This window comes from Heterodontus francisci, chromosome 11 (genome assembly GCF_036365525.1).
Source record: "Heterodontus francisci isolate sHetFra1 chromosome 11, sHetFra1.hap1, whole genome shotgun sequence".
NCBI classification, from domain to species: Eukaryota; Metazoa; Chordata; class Chondrichthyes; order Heterodontiformes; family Heterodontidae; genus Heterodontus; species Heterodontus francisci.
In genome coordinates this window covers 117,582,906-117,605,135 of record NC_090381.1, presented here as the reverse complement: position 1 = coordinate 117,605,135, position 22,230 = coordinate 117,582,906, and the positions used below count along the sequence as shown (strand labels likewise).

At 44.0% G+C, this 22,230-nt stretch overlaps 1 protein-coding gene across 10 annotated transcripts in view; it reads left to right on the top strand.

The window, feature by feature from the left end:
• tp63 (tumor protein p63) overlaps nt 1-22,230 on the top strand; it is a 399,995-nt gene that overhangs the window by 110,855 nt on the left and 266,910 nt on the right. The gene's annotated exons all lie outside the window — the stretch shown is intronic.

Genomic DNA, 22,230 nt, shown 5'->3' with positions numbered 1-22,230 from the left:
AGCAGGCTCGATGGGCCATACGGTCTACTCTTGCTCCTATTTCTTGTGTGTGTGTGTGGGGCAAATTTTAGTATAGAATTTTCATTATATTCTGGCATGTTTAATTTACATGTTTTATTCATTCTTAGGATTGGGTGTCGCTTGCATTAATTGCCCATCCCTAGCTGCCTTGATTGTTTGATGCAACTGAGTGGCTTTCTAGAGCATTTGGAGGGTAGTTATGAGTCAACGTGGAATAATACAGCAGAGGTAAAGTCCAATTGGCCCATTGTGTTTGTGCCGGCTCTTTGGAAGAGCTATCCAATTAGTCCCACTCCACTACTCTTTCCTCATGAAAAATCATGAAAGCTGCCAGACTCTTGTGAAAAAACCCAATTAGCTGACTGACATCCTTCAAACGAAATTACCTCCGCCCGGCTTGGCCTACATGTAACCCCAATGCTGTGGTGGACTCTTAATGTCATCTGAAGTGGACTGGTGAATAAGGTCACATCTTGGGCAGCTAGGGATGGGCATCATCTAAAAGCCAAGAACAAATTTAAAAACAAAAAGTAAACCGTGCAGTACAAATAAACTTAGTCATGAACACAGTTACATTTATCCAGCATTTTTCACATCCTAAGTCTGCACCAAAGCACTTTACAGTCAGTGAACTACTTTTGAAGTGTGGTCACTGTTTTGCAGGCAGGCATAGCAGCTAGTTTATGCTCAGGAAGGTCCACCAAACAGCAGTGCGATAAATCACCAGTTAATTTTTGCTGATGTTGGTTGAGGGATAAATATTGGCCAGCGCACCAAGAGAACATCTGCTCTTCTTTGAATAGTGCCATGGGATCTTTTATTTACACCTGAACAAGTCAATGTAGACTGACAGAGGATTACATAGTATTACTAATGGCTATCCCTTGCAGAGAGGGTGATTGTCTTCCGTGAGTCCGAGGATGGCTGATGAGGCTGATTCGGGATCTACAGACTTTATGGCATGTAGGCCATTTGTTGTCATGCGGGATGTCTGGTCGTGTATTAGTAGTTCGGGTCATAGCTTGTTATTTTCGTTGCTCTTGACTTTCCTCTTCATTTTGTTGTCGTTTGAGTCTCAAAATGCTGGGATCCTCCCCACAGACTGTGCCTCCATCTGGTTGGGTCCAGGGCGATGGTCTCCCAGGAGTTGATGTCAATGTTGCATTTCTTCTTGTTGGCTTTCAGCACATCCTTGATGCTCTTCTTCTGTTCTCCTCTGTTGCTTCAGCCCTGACTGAACTGGGAGAAGGCAACCTTGCTTTGGGAGCCTGGTATCTGACATCCGAACTATATGACCAACCCAACGAAGCTGATGGCAGATAATCATAGCCTCGATGCATGTGGTGCCTGCTTGTGAGAGGACATTGATGTTGGTGCACCTGTCCTCCTACTTGATATATAGGACCTTCCGCAGGCAGTGTTGATGAAACGACTCCAGTGCTTTGAGGTGCCTCCTGTACATTGTCCATGTTTCAACCTCTTACTGTAAGGTAGGGATCACAACTGCATGGTAGACCAGGAGCTTGGTTTCAGTTTTGATGTCGCGATCTTCAAACACTCATTTCGTTTGAGTCTCAAAATGCTGGGATCCTCCCCACAGACTGTGCCTCCATCTGGTTCGGTCCAGGGCGATGGTTGCACCAGCCGATGTCAGGTGCTGCTGGATTTCTTTGTCAGTGTTAGCCTTCTGTGAAAGACAACTTCCAAGATACTGGAAGTGTTCCACATTTTCAAGGCAGTCATCTTGAATCCTAGTCTTGGGGCTGGGGTATGTGCATTTGGAGCTTGCTGATGGAGGATTTTGGCCTTCTGAATGTTGAGTGCAAGTACCATCTTCTCATATGCCTCAGTCAATATGTTGACAATTCTCTGAAGATCCGTTTCTGACACGGCACTTTCTGCAGCAGCAGCAGCATATTGCTGCTCAATGACAGATGCTGGGGTGGTCTTAGTTTCTTGATTAGAGTTGTCTGAGATTAAATAGTTTACTGTCCGTTCAATAAATAAGCTGCACTCAGGGAGCTTGTCTCTATTCCGACAGAGCATGGCAACTAAGAAGATCAAAAAGATAGTTGGGGCATTGAAACAACCTTGTTTCACTCCTGTCTCAACCTCAAAGGGGTCTGTAATGGATCCGTTGCTAAGGATCACCGCTCACATATCATCATGAAGCGGGCGAAGGATGGTGACGAATTTTGGAGGACATCTATACTTGAACAGAATCTTCCAGAGTGCCTCATGATTTACAGAGTCAAAGGCCTTAAATATTGGCCAGGGCACCAAGAGAACTTCTGCTCTTCTTTGAATAGTGCTATGGAATCTTTTATTTACACCTGAACAAGTCGCCACGGCCGCACAGAGGATTACGTAGTATTACATAGAATATGCAGAACAGGAACAGTCCATGCCAGCATTATGCTCCACTCATACCTCCTCTCCTCTTTCCTCATTGAATTCCATCAGCATAGCTCTCTATTTTCTCACTAATGTGTTTATCTAGCCTCTCCTTAAATGCACCTATGCTATTCACATCAACCACTTTCTGTAGTGGTGAGTTCCACATTCTCACCACTCTGGGTGTAGAAATTTTTTCTGAATTCTCTATTTAATTTCTTGGTAGCTATCTTATGTTGGTGGCCTCGAATTTTGTTCTCCACAAGTAGAAACGCTCTCCATGTCTACTCTATCAAAACCATTCAGAGTTTTAAAAACCTTTATTGTCTCAGCCCTCAGCCTTCCCTTTTTAAGAGGAAAGACCCAGCCTGTTTATCCTTTGTTGATGGTTGTAGCCTTGTTACAAGTTCACTGTAACTGATTCTATCCCTAGAGCTTTGTTTGTTTTTTTAATCACCTGTGTCGCTACCTTGTGACTTGTGTATCAGTATTGTGAAATCCCTTTGCTCCTCTACCCCACTTAGATTCTTACTTTCCAAGTAATATGTGACCTCTTGGTTTAATGTCTCATTCAAAAGGCAGTACCTTGCACAATGCAATACTGCCTTAGCACTGAGCTTCTAATGTGAAAGCACGAGCGCTATTACTGAAGCAAGCTAATATTACGTTAGAACAACTAGTCTACTCCATCAAAACTTTTCGGAATTTTAAACACCTTTATTAAATCTCCTCTTGACCTTCTCTGCTCGAAGAGAACAATCACAGCTTCTCTGGTCTCTCCACATAATTGAAGTCCTGCATCCCTGGTACGAAAGGCCTGCTCAGGTCGGGAAAAAGAACCCGACCGATCCACTGCAGACCTGAGCCTAAGTCCCTTCAATTTCGCCTCGAGCCTGACCCGACCCTGACTCGATCTGACCCGAGCTTGACGAGACCATCCCTTGACTTACCTTCTGACTGTGAAACTCCAGGAAGCTGCAGCGCATGCATGATGACATCATAGTGACATCATTTGCTCACTGCGCAGACTCAGTTTTGTCCCAGACTCCCAGCTCAGTTTTTTTTTATTTCAATACTTACCAGCAGAGCACTTACCGTGTGTGTCCAGGTCGACCCAGAAGATGGGCTCGATCCGTTCTGAACCCGATGCATGTCGTCTGGTCCCGTCAGGTTCGGGTTGGGTAGCAGGCCTTTACCTGGTACCATCCTAGTAAATCTTCTGTGCATCCTATCTAAGGCCTTGACATCCTTCCTAAAGTGTGGTGCTCAGAATTGGACATACTACTCCAGCTGAGGCTGAACTGATGAATTATAAAGGCTTAAGCATAACTGCCTTGCTTTTGTACTCTGTGCCTTTTTTAAAAATAAAGCCAAGGATGCCACATGTTTTTTGACAGCCTTCTGAATTTGTCCTTCCACCTTCAAAGACTCGCATATGTAAGCCCCCAGGTTTCGCTGTTTAAAATCACCCATTTAGTTTATATTGCCTCTCTCCATTCTTCGTTTCAAAATACAGCACTTCACACTTCTCTGCATTAAAACCCATCTTCTATGTCTGCCCATTTCACCAATCTCTCTCTGAATTGATTAAGGCATTAAACCTCTCCTGCCATTTTAAGATATGAATGTAAAAAATCTAGTGGTTTGTTTCCTTTTGGTGGGATCTTGCATTGTGCAAATTTGCTGCTGTGTTTGCCAATATAATAGTGGCTTTGTTTCAACAGTAAACCATGGATTGTAAAGTGCTTTAGAATGTGCTGAGGATGTGAAAGGTGCTATATAAATATATTTTATATGAAGAGAAACTCTGTCTGTTTGCATTTCTCAGAAGTTGGTTTGGGGTCTAAAACATGGCGATGATTTTCTGGCTCCAAGGTAACAAACATCTGCCTGACTAAAGAAAAATGGTGCCTGACTGACACTGCTTTGTGTGAGAAGACCTGAGATGGCAAGGGCTGAGAAATAATTTTCTTTTTCTGAATCATAAAATAGTGAAAGATATTTATTTTTAGTGCAATTCAATCAAAAATTGTAAGTTTACAGCAAGCAGAGGCACAACTACAGACAGCAGTAATCCCACTTAAATGATTTACAGTGTAATGTTATACCTGAAAAGCCTCTTGCAGGCATTTAAACATGTATTTACACGTACTTATCACTCAGTGGGCAAATTCTGGTTGTTACTTATCTTGAGTTGTTTAACTTCATTAAGCATCTTAATTTGAGTCAATAGCTTTCTCTTCCTGTACAAAAGAGTCAGTTTGGATTTCTTTCCTTATTGTACAGCGGCATGTCTTAACATGGCTGACCTCACATTCCCCAACTCATGTCTGAAATGCCTTGTATGTACAAGGCTACTGCATATAAATACATTGATTTAGACCTTGAGTTTTTGACAGGAGCTAAGATTGGCTGCTCAACAAGGAGCTAACAACAGGCTGCAGAGCAGGAGCGGCTTGTAGAGTAACAGAATATCTTTGTAAAATTATGTGAAGTAGTGACCTGAGTGAGCGTTAAATTTATATAGTTCAAAGCAATGTTCTGGGACTGGAGCTACTGTTTCCGACCGAAGCTTGAGCTGCGTTGATTGACTGGCATCATGAAAGCATAAGGAAATCTCAGCCTCATGTAATGAAGAATCACGCTGATAGTGCTTACTTCACAAGGGTGATATACCTGGCATGAGTTCATTGTAAAGAGTTTCTCATAAATGTCACGAAACCTATTGCTGCACTGTTGGTTACATATAATGTTTCAGTAAGTGAAAGATGTTGAAAACCCACGACTTGAAATTAAGCCAGCATAATTGTGGAATAATGGGATCAGGAACTGGAACAAGCTACTGATCCACCAAAGTAGCAGGCTAATTGTATATTTTACACACCCCATTGTTTGTTTGAAAAAGATCCCTGGGCACTAAGTGTTCATTTTAGTGATCTCGGCCACTGCTTGAGCTGGTCTTGATCCAGTGCATCCATGCTGATTTCAAATCCTGCCAATTAAGAAATAAGATTACACTTAATTGTGTGCTGTTGATATGTCGAAAAATACAAATAGCACATATTTTAGAAAAATACGATATGGGCTTTTTTGGAACGTTTTCGCATGCAGCTGTTGTAAGTTGCCCTTACAATGTGCATCTGCTCAGTTTAGTTGCTTCATGGAAAGGGAAATTGTTTGTTACCTTTGCATTTTCATAGTTGTAAATAACAACACTAAGAATGTGAAATAAATCAATGTGCAGGTTATAAATTGGGGCTCCATGCAGGGGTGATGCATTGCGAGAGGTAAAGCATCGAAGGTTGTGCAGTGGTGTGTTACCTTGGAGAATCTGTTTCTCATCACTGAGTTACTCTGCTCCATAGTATCAGTGAAGGGAGTTGGTTGAATTGTCATCACAGGGCTCCTGTTGAATGGTTGGAGCACTACAGGGAGAAACCCTGCAAGTTTTGTAAATATTTGAGTACAATAAACACTTTTTTTGTCCCCAAAAAATCAGAAATTTGGAATGCAGACTCCGCACAGGTGCTTAAATGTTTCCTAAAATTCACAGCCCAGATATGTTGCACTTGGATTTCCAGTGTTGTCTGCTTGCTAGATAATGCATGGAAAACAGTACAGTAAGAAAATGACTTCCAACTTCACAATAATGAATAATCATGGAGTGTCACAGGTAACATAAGTCACACTCTCCCCAGGTTACATCCCCCTGAGAGGGCAGATGGGACCTCAGTTTAACATCTGATCTGAAAGACAGCCCCTTTCAGTGCAGCACTCCCTCATTACTGCACTAGGAATGCCAACCTGGATTGTGTGCTCAAGTGCAAGTGGGACTTGAACCCACAGTTGTTGACACCATGTAGAAGCTGACTGCTGGGTTACTCATGGTGGTCTGATTACTGTTGGCGTTTGAAGTTTTCAGGCTGGTTGACAGCTAATAGATGAATTTACTAAGCACTATAGATTGTTTAGTGACTTTTACTCAAGTGCTCCATATTTCTATGCTCATGCCTCAAGCATTGCTGAGAATGAAAGCAAATCATTCCACAGTAGTGAAATTGCAGGATTGAGGAATGGAATTGTTCTTTACGCTCCCTAATATACTCTGGACTGCTTCCCAGTAATGCTAAATACAAAACTCAATCAGAGTTGATTGGGTTCTGATGAAAGGTCACAGACCTGAAATGTTAACTCTGCTTCTCTCTCCACAGATGCTGCCTGATCTGCTGAGTATTTCCAGCATTTTCTGTTTTTATTTCAATCAGATAATTTACAGCAGGTCTACTAATGTATCCAAATTAGTGCTCCGTCGACTTAGGCTTTTTCCCATCTGCAGCGCAAACACAGTTGTAGAGCAGAAGAATGGTAATATGCATTGTCTCTTGATGCAGAAGCCCCACTTTGAAAAAAAACTTGCTGGACTTCAACTTGGAGCAGTATCGTGCATCTCAGTTTCTGAATGTTAAAAGATTCATTTCAGTTTGGTTTTCAAAGTTTGCTACATGGGGGCTGATGGGGGGGTTTCTCCCCGATACATAGTGTCATGTGTCCAGGGATCCTGCCTATGGACCTCCTACACATATTCCCTTCAAATATTGATGCATGCTCAGAGAGCCCCTACAAACATTGCAGCTTCTGAAACACAGCCTGCTACTGAAAGGAAACTGCTTTGTTCTATAAAACATTTTTAAATTTGCATCCAGCAATAGAATATCATGTTTATATCCAGAAAGTGGATGATACGCTGACCGAAATCTAATGACTTTGCTGATTGCTGGGGATCTTTCCCAGTTTAAAACCTCTGCTGTAACTGAAAGTAAGAATTTCATTATTCACAGTTTAGTTTTCTCATTTCTAATTGCATACATCCAACTTGCCTTGGGGTCGTGTGTCCTCAGTGTCAGCAGTCGAGAGATGATTTGAGTTCATATGGGGTCGGGTTACAGTGTTCGATGTGATAACTTTATGATGTTTGACATTGGCCACACACATTGGGCAGTTAGGGTGAGGCTGTTGGATGGAATGTATAGCAGCAGAGTTCAATCCCCTCCCTGCTGTGGATCCAAGATGTGGATCTAATAAAGAAGAACGATGTTTGCTTTCCTAATATTCCTTTTTACGGTTTTGTTTCTATATATCTTATCACTCTCTTTCAGCCACAGCTTCCACCCCGCCCCAGTAAATGAGGAAACAGTAAAAGTTGTTGCCAGCTCTCTCTCTCTCTCAACATTCATGATCATAAAATGAATTTCCGTTATATGGGTCTTCCTGTCCCATGCATCTTCGCTCCAATGTCTTCTATTTAAAAAGTTAAAGGAAATCCCTGCACAGCCTAAAATGATCAGTATATATACAAATGCTGTCAAACATTTACCTGATTTGTAGGTATTTATTAGCTGTCGTTTTATAGTTAAAGATATGATTCCCCCAGCTCCCCACCCCCCCCCCCCCCACCCTCAGCAAATGCATCCTTTGGTGTGATGAGAGCCATACTGGCTTAAGGTCCCAGTTCATGCTGCTACCTGATCTTGGTAGTAGGACAGTAGTCGGGACAGTGCCCTGGCCGGGAAAAGGAAAAAATCAGCCAAGATTCCTGTTCCTAATCGCTATCCAACAATCCCAGCTGGCAAGTGTCCAAGGGTCTGCTGAGTGCAGGGATGGGTTTGGCTGGATGCCATCCAAGGTAGAACAACTTGTTGACACTCACTGCTCACACAAAAGGATTGGGGAATGGGCAGTTGGGTGAATTATCAGAGAGGCACAGTTTACCTTCAGGAGGTGAGAACAGTTTGGTCAAATCAAATAGAATTTACAGCTCTTTGCACTGGTTCAAGGTCTCACACAGTTAAGTTATTGCCCTAACTGAACCTGGTCTTGTTTTGGATTGCATTTTTGTTTTTGGCCATCACATATGTCAATTGCTGAGCTAACAGCTAAAGACTTAAAATACATCCCTGTGTTTGTTTGTTTTTAATCACAGCGATGTCAGCTGTCTGCTGTACTAAAACATCTGAATGACTGGATCACATGTGTGTGCAGTGCTGCACCATATCAATCTCGCTGGCTCAGTGACAAGCCAATTATTTGAAGTTAAAGTATATTCAGGGTATTTTATCACTCAGTTATTGTGCATTGGTATTGGTGTGCAGGATATTCTGGTGTCTTCCAAGGTACGGTATATTTTGTGTCCACAGCAGCAGTTTTTCAGTATACTTGGCTGCCTATTGATGGGATAATTACCACTTCAGGAATGGAAGCTGAATTGTTTGGGAGATGGTGGGGGTTGCAGGGGGAGGTGTGTGGGTATTATGTGGTAAAAGATGACAGCTGGCTGTAGGATGAATTATTGTTGTGTATAGGGTTTTTGGTGAGGTGGGGGTGGGTGGGAGAAATGGGAAAAATTCCTTGTTGGTTTCAGGCTTGTGTGTGCTTATGGCTGGGCTGCTCCTCCAAAGCCGTACACCAGTTTGGGTGTCGTCATATGTGATGATGGGATGTGAGGGTCGCTGGCAAGGCCAGCATTTATTGCCCATCCCTAATTGTCCTCGAGAAGGTGGTGATGAGCTGCCAACTTAAACTGCTGCAGTCCATGTGGTTAGGTACACCCACAGTGCTGTTTGGGAGGGCGTTTCTGGATTTTGACCCAGCCACTGTGAAGGAACGGCGATATAGTTCCAAGTCAGGATGGTGTGTGGCTTGGAGGGGAACTTGCAGCTGGTGGTGTTCCCTTGCATCTGCTGCCCTTGTCCTTCTAGGTGGTAGAGTTCATGTTTTGGAAGCTGCGGTCTGAGGAGCCTTAGTGAGTTGCTGCCGGGCATCTTGCAGTTGGTACATACTGTTTCCACTGTGTGCTGGTGGTGGAGAGAATGAGTGTTTAAGGTGGTGGTTGGGGTGCTGATCAAGCAGGCTGCTTTGTCCTGGATGATGTTGAGCTTCTTGAATGATACTGGAGTTGCACTTATCCAGGGAAATGGCGAGTATTCCATGACACTCCTGGCTTGTGACATTTAGTTGATGGACTGGCTTTGGGGAATTATTTGCTGCAGAATTCCCAGCCTCTGACCTGCTCTTGTATTTATGTGGCCAGTCCAGTTAGATTTCTGGCCAATGGTGACCCCCAGGGTGGTGTTTGTGGGGCTTTAGTGATGGTAATGCTGTTGAACTTCAAGAAGAGATGGTTAGATTCTCTCATTGGAGATGATCATTGCCAGGCACTTGTGTGGCACGAATGTTACTTGCCAATCATCAGCCCAAGCCTGGGTATTGTCCAGGTCTTGCTGGCTGCAGGAATGGACTGCTTCAGTATTTGAGGAGTTGCGAATGGTACTGAATACTGTGCAATCATAAATGAATATCCCACCTCTGACTTTATGATGGAGAAAAGGTCATTGATGAAGCAGTTGAAGATGGTTGGGTTTAGGACACTACCCTGAGGAATTCCTGCAGTCATGTCCTGGGGCTGAGATGATTGGCCTCCAACAAACACAAGCATCTTCATTTCTGCTAGGTATGACTCCATACAGTGGAGACTTTTCCCCCCCAATTCCAATTATCTTATATAATGTGTATTATTATATGAGGTAGTGAATGTCCTGAAAAAATACCTTTTGCATTTTGGTATTACTTAGAGTCATAGAGTAATACAGCACAGAAACAGGCCCCTCGGCCCATCGTGTCTGTGCCGGCCAGCAAGCACCTATCTATTCTAATCCCATTTTCCAGCACTTGACCCGTAGCCTTGAATGCTATGGTGTTTCAAGTGCTCATCTAAATACTTCTTAAATGTTGTGAGGATTCCTGCCTCTACCACCCCTTCAGGCAGTGTATCCCAGATTCCAACCACCCTCTGAATGAAATTTTCTTCCCTCAAATCCCCTCTAAACCTCCTGCCCCTTACCTTAAATCTATGCCCCCTGATTTTTGACACTTCTGCTAAGGTAAAAGATTTCTTCCTATCTATCCTATCGATGCCCCTCATAATTTTGTATACCTCAATCAGGTCCCCCCTCAGCCTTCTCTGCTCTAGGGAAAACAACCCTAGCCTATCCAGCCTCTCTTCATAGCTGAAATGCTCCAGCCCAGGCAACATCCTGGTGAATCGCCTCTGCATCCTCTCCAGTGCAATCACATCCTTGCTATAGTGTGGTGACCAGAACTGTACACAGTACTCCAGCTGTGGCCTAACTAGTGTTTTATACAGCTAGTACTTTAATATCATTAGTTTGCACTCAGCACCCAGATGCCGTGGGCTGAGGTAGCCATATGCATCGGTCACAACTGAAGGGAGAGGCATCGGAAGGAGTTCCCTTTAGCGAAGAAACAGATCCAAATTCTTTTGTTTCTATCATTTTCCCCCGTCAGTTCTAGATGGTACTCAAATCTGTGCTATAATTCCACACATACTGGCAATTCTCTAGTATTGCATCCAATTGGCTATTCCTCATATTGAGCCTAGTCTGTGTTGGCACACAATTTGACCTGGGTGTTGTCAGCACTGGGCCAAGTCCTGTACGCACCCATATCCACTTGCATATACTTTCTGACTGGGTCCATTGAATGGTAATAATGGCTATCTGGATAGACTCCTGGCATTGGGTGTAAGGACAGCATCAGGCTTGGATGTGATGGCCTCCAAGGTTTAGTAGCCTGCTGGCACTATCTATTTCGGGTTGCACGTGAAAACGGCTGCTTAGATGAGACATTAGAATTCATTTGACACAAATCACAAAGAACTTTGCACTTTTGGAAAGGGAGTGCAGAAACTTAGAACAGGGGAGAAAAGTTTGGATTTGGTCTTGGTCAGTAAACTGGACTTGGCTTAGTTTACCATTTGATTTCGCGATCTGTCCTGTGAGAAGCTATAGTGAATCCACTGAATGAAGGATTGCAAATGTGAATTCTTGCACCCTTGTCATCAACCCAGCCCATCCTGGTGACTGCAGCAACATAAATAAGAAGTTTTTCCTGAGGTTATAAACAATTCCTTTCTCTAATACTGCATCTTCAAGAGTTGTAATCTCCACAAACTAAACACTGAAAAGGCAGCATGTAGTTTCAGATTATTGAGATGGTTTTTACTCTGCGATGGAACGCTGCTGTTTGAGATTTGTATGGGGTCGTATTGCCAAGCTCAAAACATCTCTAGTGTAAATTGCTGTTGAGGGTAGGGCTGGCTTGATCATGTTACAGTACTAGCACTATCCATAATACTCAGCGTCCCTGGAACTGCTGCACTGCGCTATGGAAAATGATATGTAGAAAGAATTTACAATGAGCAACATTCAGACCCTGCACCACCACTGTCACAAAATAACCTTCCTTGTGCTGGTCATCTGTAGCATTCAATTGTTTAAAGTTATACTGTTGAGTTTCCAGCACCTCCCACAAGTGGGATACTAATGTGAAAGTGATTGATTTTGTACAGTCCCGTACACTCCTCCATAAAACGTCATAAATCATGCTGCAGTGTGACAAATCCAAAATACTGTTTGTAATTTTAGGATGATTTAGGATTGTACTTGGTGTGCAATATTTACCCTAGACAAACAGGTTTTTTGCTTTCATTTATTGAAAGGCCCAAGGTCAATAGTGCAGGAAATCATTAAGGTGAAAAAATAAGTAAATCCATAAATCATGATGAGGCTAAACTTAAGTTTTAAAAGCCTGTAGATTGTAGAAGGAGGGAAAGACTGAAGGAGGGGAAGTAAAGGCCTGCTTGGGTATGAAATTGAAACCCGACCGGGGACTGACCCGACCACATCCAACCTGAACCTTGCCCGAGTCCTTTGATTTTTCCCCGCACCCGACCCGACTACCATAATAAAGTTAATTATATCAAACAGGTTATTGTGCTGTACCTTGTCCAAATGTTGTGATCCTCCGTTCTGGCAGCAAGTTTCTCGCCTTGACGTCCCGGCTGAATGTTCAAGTTTTGAAGATTACTTCCCTCCCTGAGCAAGGCAGCATTGTGTCCACATCCAGCCTGACCCGATCCCGAATGCCGGACCCAGAAGAGAGACCCAACCTGACCTGAACCCGACACGTCGTCGAGCCTGGTCAGGTTCGGGTTGGGTAGCCATGCTTTAAGGGGAGGCATTCCCCAATTTCGAGGTCCTTACAAAGACAGAGTAGGAAACAGGACTGAGGCATAAACTGGGCTAACCAGACAGGCAAATTAGAGAAAAGAATTAAAAAAATTAACGTGCATTGTGAGAGTTGAAGTGTGGTGCTCGAAGTAAAATCATTGCAAAATTTAATGGATGCGTCACATTGACCAAATGATTCTTGTTCTGCTATTTAAACGTTTGTTGCAGGAAGTGCCAGTACTGCAATAATAATTTGACACAATAGGAGTTATTTTAGATCATGTCCTTGGCATGGAATATTGAGCAGGTAGTGATTAACCAAACCATATAGACCAGGAGGATTTCAAGTTTAAACCAGCTGATCACAGTCAGTGTGCTTACAGGACCCTCTGCACCAGTGGGCTAGAAAGGGGGATATGCAGCCAGTGTTCCTGCTGGAAGGTTTGGTAATGATAGAATTGTCGTTGGGCTCCTTCGTGATCAAATAGTTTAACTATACTGCTATCTAGAGTGACAGAGAACAGCCACTTGGATGAGATAGCAGAGGGTGACTTTCACCTCTGGAACCATATCTGAGCAACGAGCCAACAAATTCTTCTGGGAGGGGGAAGGAGAGGAATTGAAACTCTGAAAAAAGGAACTGGAGGGAACACTGCAACACCTGGTGGATGATGCAGTGTTTGTTTTTCCTGAAATCTGAGGCAATCTTGCAAGTAATTGCTGAATAACCTCCTTTTAGTCTGAGTAGGAGGGGAAATTCTTCTCTGCCTACTTATGAAACTACAGTTCTGCAGCATGCAGTGCTGTGAAGCAGATCATGAATTTTGCATGATTTTTGTGAAAATGATCACAAGTGACACAAACTGGAAGCGATAAACTAAGTGTAACGGTAATCCTGGAGGTGCATATTACTGCAAAGTGAATCATAAATATTTTCTTTTTTAGTTTTAAGGGTGTGACAATCCTTTAAGCTGTTTTATCCCATTCTGCTTTCCTGTATCTTACAGCATCACCTACCATCTGGTCAGGAAGACATTGGATGGTTTTTCTTCGTTCCTTCTGTGAGGACGTGTGTGGCTTGCACACAGCTGCAGTTGGGAACTCAATGCGTTGACCATCATCTTGCCACACCTTTGGTGTGCCAGTGCACTGCATGCCAGCATTATTATATATTGATGAGTGTTCCACAAATTTTTAGCAAATAGGGAAAAATTAGTTTTGGAGCAAGGCAGTACTTTATCTCTGGACTGCACTGGCCGAAGTTCTAGTGATTTATGGCTGCTGGCAGTTTGGGTGATCGCTAAATCACTAAAGCAATTAGTGATGAGTTGGAGCTCTTCCTGTCTGTGTGACTGAGAATGTAGTAGAGAATCCGCGTTGAGCAGCCCACTGACTAACCCTTCCTTCACTTTGCATGGTTGAAGTCAGCCAGTGGTTTGAAAATTGATGTGAATGCTCTCTTGTTAAGTTCCTCACCATGTTAACTAAGAAAAGCTAGTGTAAGTTGGGTGCCAAGACATGACACTGCAAACACCAAAAGCTGGTAAATGATGGTTGTGAAGTAGGCAAGCTCTGCCAGTTGCTTCCAGAACCCTAACCTATTGATGTTCTCTAGGCCTTATTCAGATTAACCAAGATGGAGCACCCATCTTTGTTCTTATTGTTGCATTCCTCCTGCAACCGGTATGCCTAAAGACTGTCAATGCTTGGAATCCACATGAAGTCTGTTCGGTCATTAACTGTCATATTAGACAGCTATCAATAGGAGGCGACACCTCAATAAGTCCTTCAGTCATTTTTTTGTCTTGTAGATTGTTACAGTGCCTATAGATTTGAACATTAAGGTACAGGTTCCTCTACTGTTGGAGTGTGTCTGGAGTTGATCTGTGACCTTGCCATAGACGTGTTTGCAAATCTTTGTTGGAGCTCCATTCACAGCTGCGGCCTTGCTGTCTTTCATCTGTTTGACCACTTCACAAATTCTTTCACAGGTGAGAAGGCTGTCACGCACAAGCTTTTGTGTCACTCTGCCAATGGTCTCTGGTGATGTTGAATGGTTCATTAAGCAGCTCATCAACATGCTCTCGATATTGGACAGAAATCAATGCCTTGTCTGTAATACAGTTATCAGTGCTATTTTCCAGTGGAATAGAGCTGTGATTTTTTGGATCATAGGCCATCTCAACAGAGTCATAAAATGTTCTTGATTCCTTCTGACGGAAGGACTACCACTAGTTTGCATGCACTGTAGTTGGAGATAGAGTTTATTGTGACATTTAAGTTGAAACCTCGAAGGTCTCTTCCACTAGCTAGGAAGAAATGGATGTGTTTCTTGACTAACAGTGCTATCATGGTGCGGTTTTCATCTAACCAGTCCTAGTGTTTGATGTTGTGTGTTTTGATTGTGTTGCATGCAGCCTTGTAAAGAAAATCATAGAATCTTACAGCTTAGAAGGAGGCCATTCAGCCCATTGTGCCTGTGCCAGTTATTTGAAAGAGCTATCCAATTAGTCCCACTCCACTGCTTTTTCCCCATAGCCCTGAAATTTTTTCCAATTCCATTCTTAAAGTTATTAAGTCTGCTTCCACCACCAGCAGTGCATTCCTGATCATAACACATGGGATTATGATATTATTGCTTTCACAGAGACATGGTTGAGGGAGGGGCAGGACTGGCAGCTCAATATTCCAGGGTATAGAATCTTCAGGCAAGACAGGGGAGTGGGGTAAAAGAGGAGGTGGCATTGCACTGTTGATCAAGGAGTCAATTACTGCAGTAAGGAGGGCTGGTATAACATAGACATAGATACAGTACTGAAACAGGCCCCACCGAGTCTGTGCTGACCATCAACCACCCATTTATACTAATCCTACATTAATCCCATGTTCCCTACCACATCCCCTCCTGCATTAATCTCATATTCCCTACCATTCTCCTACCACCTACCTACACTAGGGACAATTTACAATGGCCAATTTACCTATCAACCTGCAAGTCTTTGGCAGTGGGAGGAAACCGGAGTGTACTACAGGCCTCCAAACAGTCAGGGAGATTTAGTGGAGCAAATATGTAGGTAAATCTCAGAGAAGTACAAAAATAATAGGGTAATAATAGGGGATTTCAACTTTCCCAATATCAACTGGGATAGTCTTGGTGCAAAAGGCTTAAAGGGGGCGGAATTCTTAAAATGCATACAGGAGTGCCTATTGTGCCAGTACGTGGAAAGTCCGACAAGAGAAGGGGCAGTACTGGACCTAATCCTAGGGAATGAAGACCAACAAGTGGTAGAAATGTCAGGGAGGAGCATTTCGGGGATAGTGACCATAACTCTGTAAGTTTTAAGGTAATTATGGAAAAGGACAAAGAGGGACTGGAAATAAAGATACTGAATTGGGGGAGGGCTGATTTCAATATGATAAAACAGGATCTGGCCAAAGTGGACTGGCAGCAGCTACTTGTAGGAAAGTCTACATCAGACCAGCAGGAGTCATTCAAAGAGGAAATAATGAGAGTTCAGAGCCAACATGGACCCATTAAGGTGAAGGATAGGACCAACAAGTCCAGGGAACCCTGGATGTCAAGGGATATAGAAGATTGGATCAGGAAACAAAAGGAGGCTTATGCCAGATACAGAGTGCTGAAAACAGCGGAGGACTAGTGGAGTATAGAAAGTGTAGGGGGGCACTTAAAGTAATTAGGAGAACGAAGAGGGGACATGAAAAAACACTGGCGGGCAAGATAAAGGAAAATCCCAAGGCATTTTATAAGTATGTTAAGGGCAGGAGGATAACCAGGGATAGAGTAGGGCCCATTAGGGACCAAAGTGACAATCTGTGTATGTAGCCGGAGGACATAGGTGACGTTTTAAATGATTATTTTTCATCTGTGTTTACTAGGGAGAAGGACAATGTAGGTGTAGAGATCAGGGAGGGGGATTATGATATACTTGAACATATTAGCATTGAAAGGGAGGAAGTATTAGCTGTTTTAGCGGACTTAAAAGTGGATAAATCCCCAGGCCCAGATGAGATGTATCCCAGGCTGTTATGTGAGGCAAGGGAGGAGATAGCAGGGGCTCTGATACAAATTTTCAAATGCTCTCTGGCCACAGGAGAGATACCAGAGGATTGGAGGATAGCAAATGTGGTACCATTATTCAAGAAGGGTAGCAGGGATAAACCAGGTAATACAGGCCGGTGACTCTAACATCAGTGGTTGGCAAACTGTTGTAAAAAAATTCTGAGGGCCAGGATTAATTTCCACTTGGAGAGGCAGGGATTAATCAGGGATAGTCAGCATGGCTTTGTCAGGAGGAGATCTTGTCTAACTAACTTGATTGAATTTTTCGAGGAGGTGACTAGATGTGTAGATGAGGATAAAGCAGTTGATGTAGTTTACATGGACTTTAGTAAGGCTCTTGATAAGGTCCCGCATGGGAGATTGGTTAAGAAGGTAAGAGCCCATGGGATCCAGGGCAAGTTGGCAAATTGGATCCAAAATTGGCTTAGTGGCAGGACGCAGAGAGTGATGGTCGAGGATTGTTTTTGCAAGTGGAAGCCTGTGACCAGTGGTATACCACAGGGTTCGGTGCTGGGACCCTTACTGTTTGTAGTGTACATTAATGATTTAGATGTGAATATAGCAGGTATGATCAGTAAGTTCGCAGATGACACACAAATTGGTGGTGACGTAAATAATGAGGAGGAAAGCCTTAGATCACAGGACGATATAGATGGGCTGGTGAGTTGGGCAGAGCAGTGATGAATGGAATTTAATCCTGAGAAGTGTGAGGTGATGCATTTTGGGAGCACTAACAAGGCAAGGGAATATGCAATGGATTGTAGGACCCATTGTCCATAGATCACTGAAGGCAGCAGCACAGGTAGCTAAGGTGGTTAGGAAGGCATATGGGATACTTGTCTTTATTAGCCGAGGCATAGAATGTAAGAGTAGGGAGGTTATGATGGAGCTGTGTAAAACGCTAGTTAGGCCGCAGCTGGAGTACTGTGTACAGTTCTGGTCACCACGCTATAGGAAAGATGTGATTGCACTGGAGAGGGTGCAGAGGAGATTCACCAGGATGTTGCCTGGGCAGGAGATTTCAGCTATGAAGAGAGACTGGATAGGCTAGGGTTGTTTTCCTTAGAGCAGAGAAGGCTGAGGGGAGACCTGATTGAGGTATGCAAAATTATGAGGGGCATTGATAGGTTAGATAGGAAGAAACATTTTCCCTTTGCGGATGAGTCTATAACCAGGGGGCATAGATTTAAGGTAAGGGGCAGGAGGTTTAGAGGAGATTTGAGGAAAAAAATTTTCACTCAGAGGATGTTTGGATTCTGGAACACACTGCCTGAAGAGGTGGCAGGGGCAGGAACATTCACAACACTTAAGTATTTAGATGAGCACTTGAAACACCACAGCATACAAGGCTACGGGCCAGGTGTTGGAAAATGGGATTGGAGTAGTTAGGTGCTTGCTGGCCGGCACAGACACATGGGCCGAAGGGCCTGTTTCTGTGCTGTATAACTCTATGACTCTATAACAGCTTCTTCTGTTTTTTTTTTAAAAAAAGCTTTCGCATGCCACTTCTGGTTCTTTTTCCAGTCACCTCAAACCTGTGTCCTCTGGTTACCGACCGTTGTGCCGTTCGAGGGGCTGAATGGCCTACTCCTCCGATTTCCTATGTTTCCTCTGATAGAGTAAATAAGGAGAAACTATATCAGAAACCCTCATGATTTTGAACACCTCTATCAAATCTCCCCTTAACCTTCTCTGCTCGAAGAAGAACAATCCCAGCTTCTCCAATCTTTCCATATAACTGAAGTCTTTCATCCCTGGTACTATTCTAGTAAATCTCCTCTGCACCCTGTCCAAGGCCTTGACATCTTCCCAAAGTGTGCCCAGAATTGCTCACAGTACTTGAGCTGGGCCCTAATCAGTGTATGATTAAAGGTTCAGCATAACATCTTTGTTTTCGTATTCAGTGTCTCTATTTGTAAAGCCAAGGATGCCATTTGCCTTTTTAACAGCTTTCTCAACTTGTCCTGCTACCTTCAAAGACTTGTTTACATATACCCCAGATCTCTGTTCCAGACAAAGAGTCTGCAAAGGGATATGGATATAAAAACAAGAAATGCTGGAAATACTCAGCAGGTCTGGCAGCATCTGTGGAGAGAGAAGCAGAGCTAATATTTCAGGTCAGTGACCCTTCTTCAGAATTGAAGAGGAACCGAAGCCTGCCCCGCCATTCACTAAGATCATGTCTGATCTGTCCCAGGCCTCAACTCCTCTTTCGGGCCTGCTCCGCCTAACCTTCGACTCTCCGAGATTTCAAAAATCTATCTACCTCCTCCTTAAATACATTTAGTGACCTAGCCTCTACAACTCTCTGAGGCAGAGAATTCCAGAGATTCACCACCCTCTGAGAGAAGAAATTCCTTCGTATCTCAGTTTTAAATCTGTAACTATGTCCCCTAGTTTGAGATTACCCTACTAGTGGAAACATCTTCTCAACAACTACCCTGTCCAGCACCCTTAAAATCTTATATGTTCCTGACAACTGGCCGAATTCGAGGTAGTTAATCTAAGGGTTGTGACTGTCTCCTGAAACGCAGTGTCCAGGTGACTCTCCCCCTCCCTGATGTGTCGCAGTGTCCGCAGCTTGGACTCCAGCTCATCAACTCTGAGCCAAAGTTCCTCGAGCAGCCAACACTTGCTGCAGATGTGGTCACTGTGGATCGCATCGGCGTCCACCAGCTCCCACATACTACAGCTGCAACACATTGCCTGCCCAGCCATCTCTATTCTATTTAATTAATTAATTTGGATCTCAGTATTTAAAAAAAAGAACTATTTAAGTGTACTCTTAACCTGTAATGATGTCACCTGATTTAAATCACTTGGCCAAAACTAAAAAAAAACACAAGAGACACGAAAGAAAGAAATACCCACCAATCACTTACCAGCTCTCCTGTGACATCACACTTCGATTTTTGCTGGTCAAGCAGGTCCACAGAACAAGCGCTGTCACCGTCGCTGCTTCTGGTCTCGGGCCTTGGCTCCTTTTATCTCCCGGCTCCTCTCGCCTGTTCCCGCTCTCACTGCCGCCACTCTTGCCACTGCGATAACTAGGCACTTAGAAAATAATGGTAGGATTGGACAGAGTCAACATGGATTTATGAAAGGGAAATCAGGTTTGACAAACCAGTTGGAGTTTTTTGAGGATGCAACTAGCAGAATAGATAAGGGTGAACCAGTGGATGTTGTGTATTTGGATTTTCATTAGGCTTTCGATAAAGTCCAACACGGTCCAGAATTTTACGCCGCCCCAGCAGGTCGGATGGTGGCGTGGGGGTGGCGTAAAATTGAGCAGCAGGCTCTGGGAGGCCTAACCGCTCCGATTGCGCCTCCGACCAAGTTTACGGAGGTCTGGTGGGGGGCGGGGAGGGGGTGAGAAGTGGCCCGCCCGCCCAAGGCCAATCAAGACCCTTAAGTGGTCACTTAACGTGGCAAGTGGGTGTGCCGGGGACGTGAAAGGCCACCCAGCCATAGCTGTCGGCCTTTCCACACCTGGTGGGTTGGGGGGGGGGGGGGGGGGGGGGGGCGGTGCCCGATTGAGGGCCGCCCCCGCCTCCCTACCCAACCCCGGGATCCAAGACACCCTCCTCCCCCCCCCCCCAAACGACCACCCTAGCCTCACCAGGGCACGACCAGTTCCCCTGGTGAGGCTGCCCGAACTTGCCTTCTGTCCCGGTTCCATTGCGTCCTCCTCCGTCGGCTGGACTGCAGTATCAGCAGTGGCCGCCACTCCCGGTGGCGCTGCTGTGACTAAGAGCTGCCAGCCCGCTGATTGGCCAGCAGCTCACTGAGGCGGGACATCCTCCATCAAGTGGGTGGGAGTCCCGCCTCAGGCCAATTGAAGCCTGGGGATCCGTAAAATACATAACAGATCCCAGGCTGGGTGGGAGCGGGATCGGCACCAACATTTACATCGGAGTCCAGCTCCCGACCGCCCAGCGTAATATTCCGGCCAGGAGGTTGGTAAGCAAAATTAGAGCACATGGAATTGGGGGAATATACTGGCATGGATTGAAAATTGGTTAACTGACAGAAAACAGAGTAGGAATAAATGGGTCATTCTCAGGTTGGCAATTTGTGACTAATGGGTTACTGCAAGGATCAGTGCTTGGGCCCCAGCTATTCACAATCTATATCAGTGATTTGGTTGTGGGCACCAAATGTAATATAATCCAAGTTTGCTGATGACACAAAACTAGGTGGGAATGTGGGTTGTAAGGAAGATGCAAAGAGGCTTCCAGGGGATTTATACAGGTTGAGTGAGCAAGAACATGACAGATGGAATATAATGTGGAAAAATCTGAAGTTATCCACTTTGGTAGGAAAAAGAGAAATGCAGAGTATTTCTTAAATGGTGGGAGATTGGGAACTGTTGATGTCCAAAGGGTGTCCTTGTCATAGGTCACTGAAAGCTAACATGCAGGTGCAGCAAGCAATTAAGAGGGCAAATGGTATGTTGGTTTTTATTGCAAGAGGATTTAAGTACAGGCGTAAAGAAGTCTTCCTGCAGTTGTATAGAGCCTTGGTGAGACCTCACCTGGAGTATTGTATACAGTTTTGGGCTCCTTACCAAAGGAAGGATATATTTGCCATAGAGGTAGTGCAATGAAAGTTCACCAAACTGATCCCTGAGGTGGAAGAATGGTCTTACGAGGAGAGATTGAGGAGACTGGGCCTTTATTCCCCAGAGTTTAGAATAATGAGAGTGATCTCATAGAAGCATTCAAAATTCTTACAGGGCTCGACATTGTAGATGCAGGAAGGATGTTTCCCCTGGCTGGGGGGTACAGAACCAGAGCACATAGTCTCAGAATAAGAGGTAGACCATTTAGGACTGAAATGAGGAGGAATTTCTTCACTCAGATGGTGGTGAATATTTGGAATTCTCTATCCCAGAGGGCTGTGGAGGCTCAGTCATTGAGTATATTCAAGACAGAGATCGATAGATTTCTAGATATTAAAGATATCAAGAGATATGGGGATAGTGCAGGAAAATGATGTTGAGGTAGAAGATCAGCCATGATCTAGTTGAATGGCAGAGCAAGTCTGAGGGCCAAATGGCCTACTCCTGCTCCGATTGCCAATGTTCCTATGCCCAAAAATCTATCAATCTCAATCTTGAATATACTCATAGACTGAGCACCGACAACACTCTGGGGCAGAGAATTCCAAAGACACTTAATCCTCTGAATGAAGAAATTCCTCCTCATCTCGGTCCTAAATGACTGACCACTTCTCCTGAGAATATGATCCCTAGTTTTAGACTCTCCAGCCAGGGGAAACAGTCTCTCAGCATCTACCCTGTCAAGTCCTCTGAGAATTTTAAATGTTTCAATGAAATCACCTCTCATTTTTCTGAATGCCAGAAAGTATTGGCCCAAGTTACTCAATTTCATTATTTTGAAGACAAAGAAGAACTTGTATCATATAACAAGACCTCAATCAAGTTCCATCAAAGTCTATGCTCTTTCATGTAAAAATCTGCAAATGTTTAAGCCTATCCTGGTAACGAAGGATCTTTAAACTAAGCATCAATCTGGTAGCCCTTCTCCTGGGTGTCTGTGTCACCAACCATGTGAGGGGCAAAAGCAGTGCCCATGAATTGTATGCTGTGTTTCATTTTTCATAGCATTGTAGGTGATGTTTAAAGTT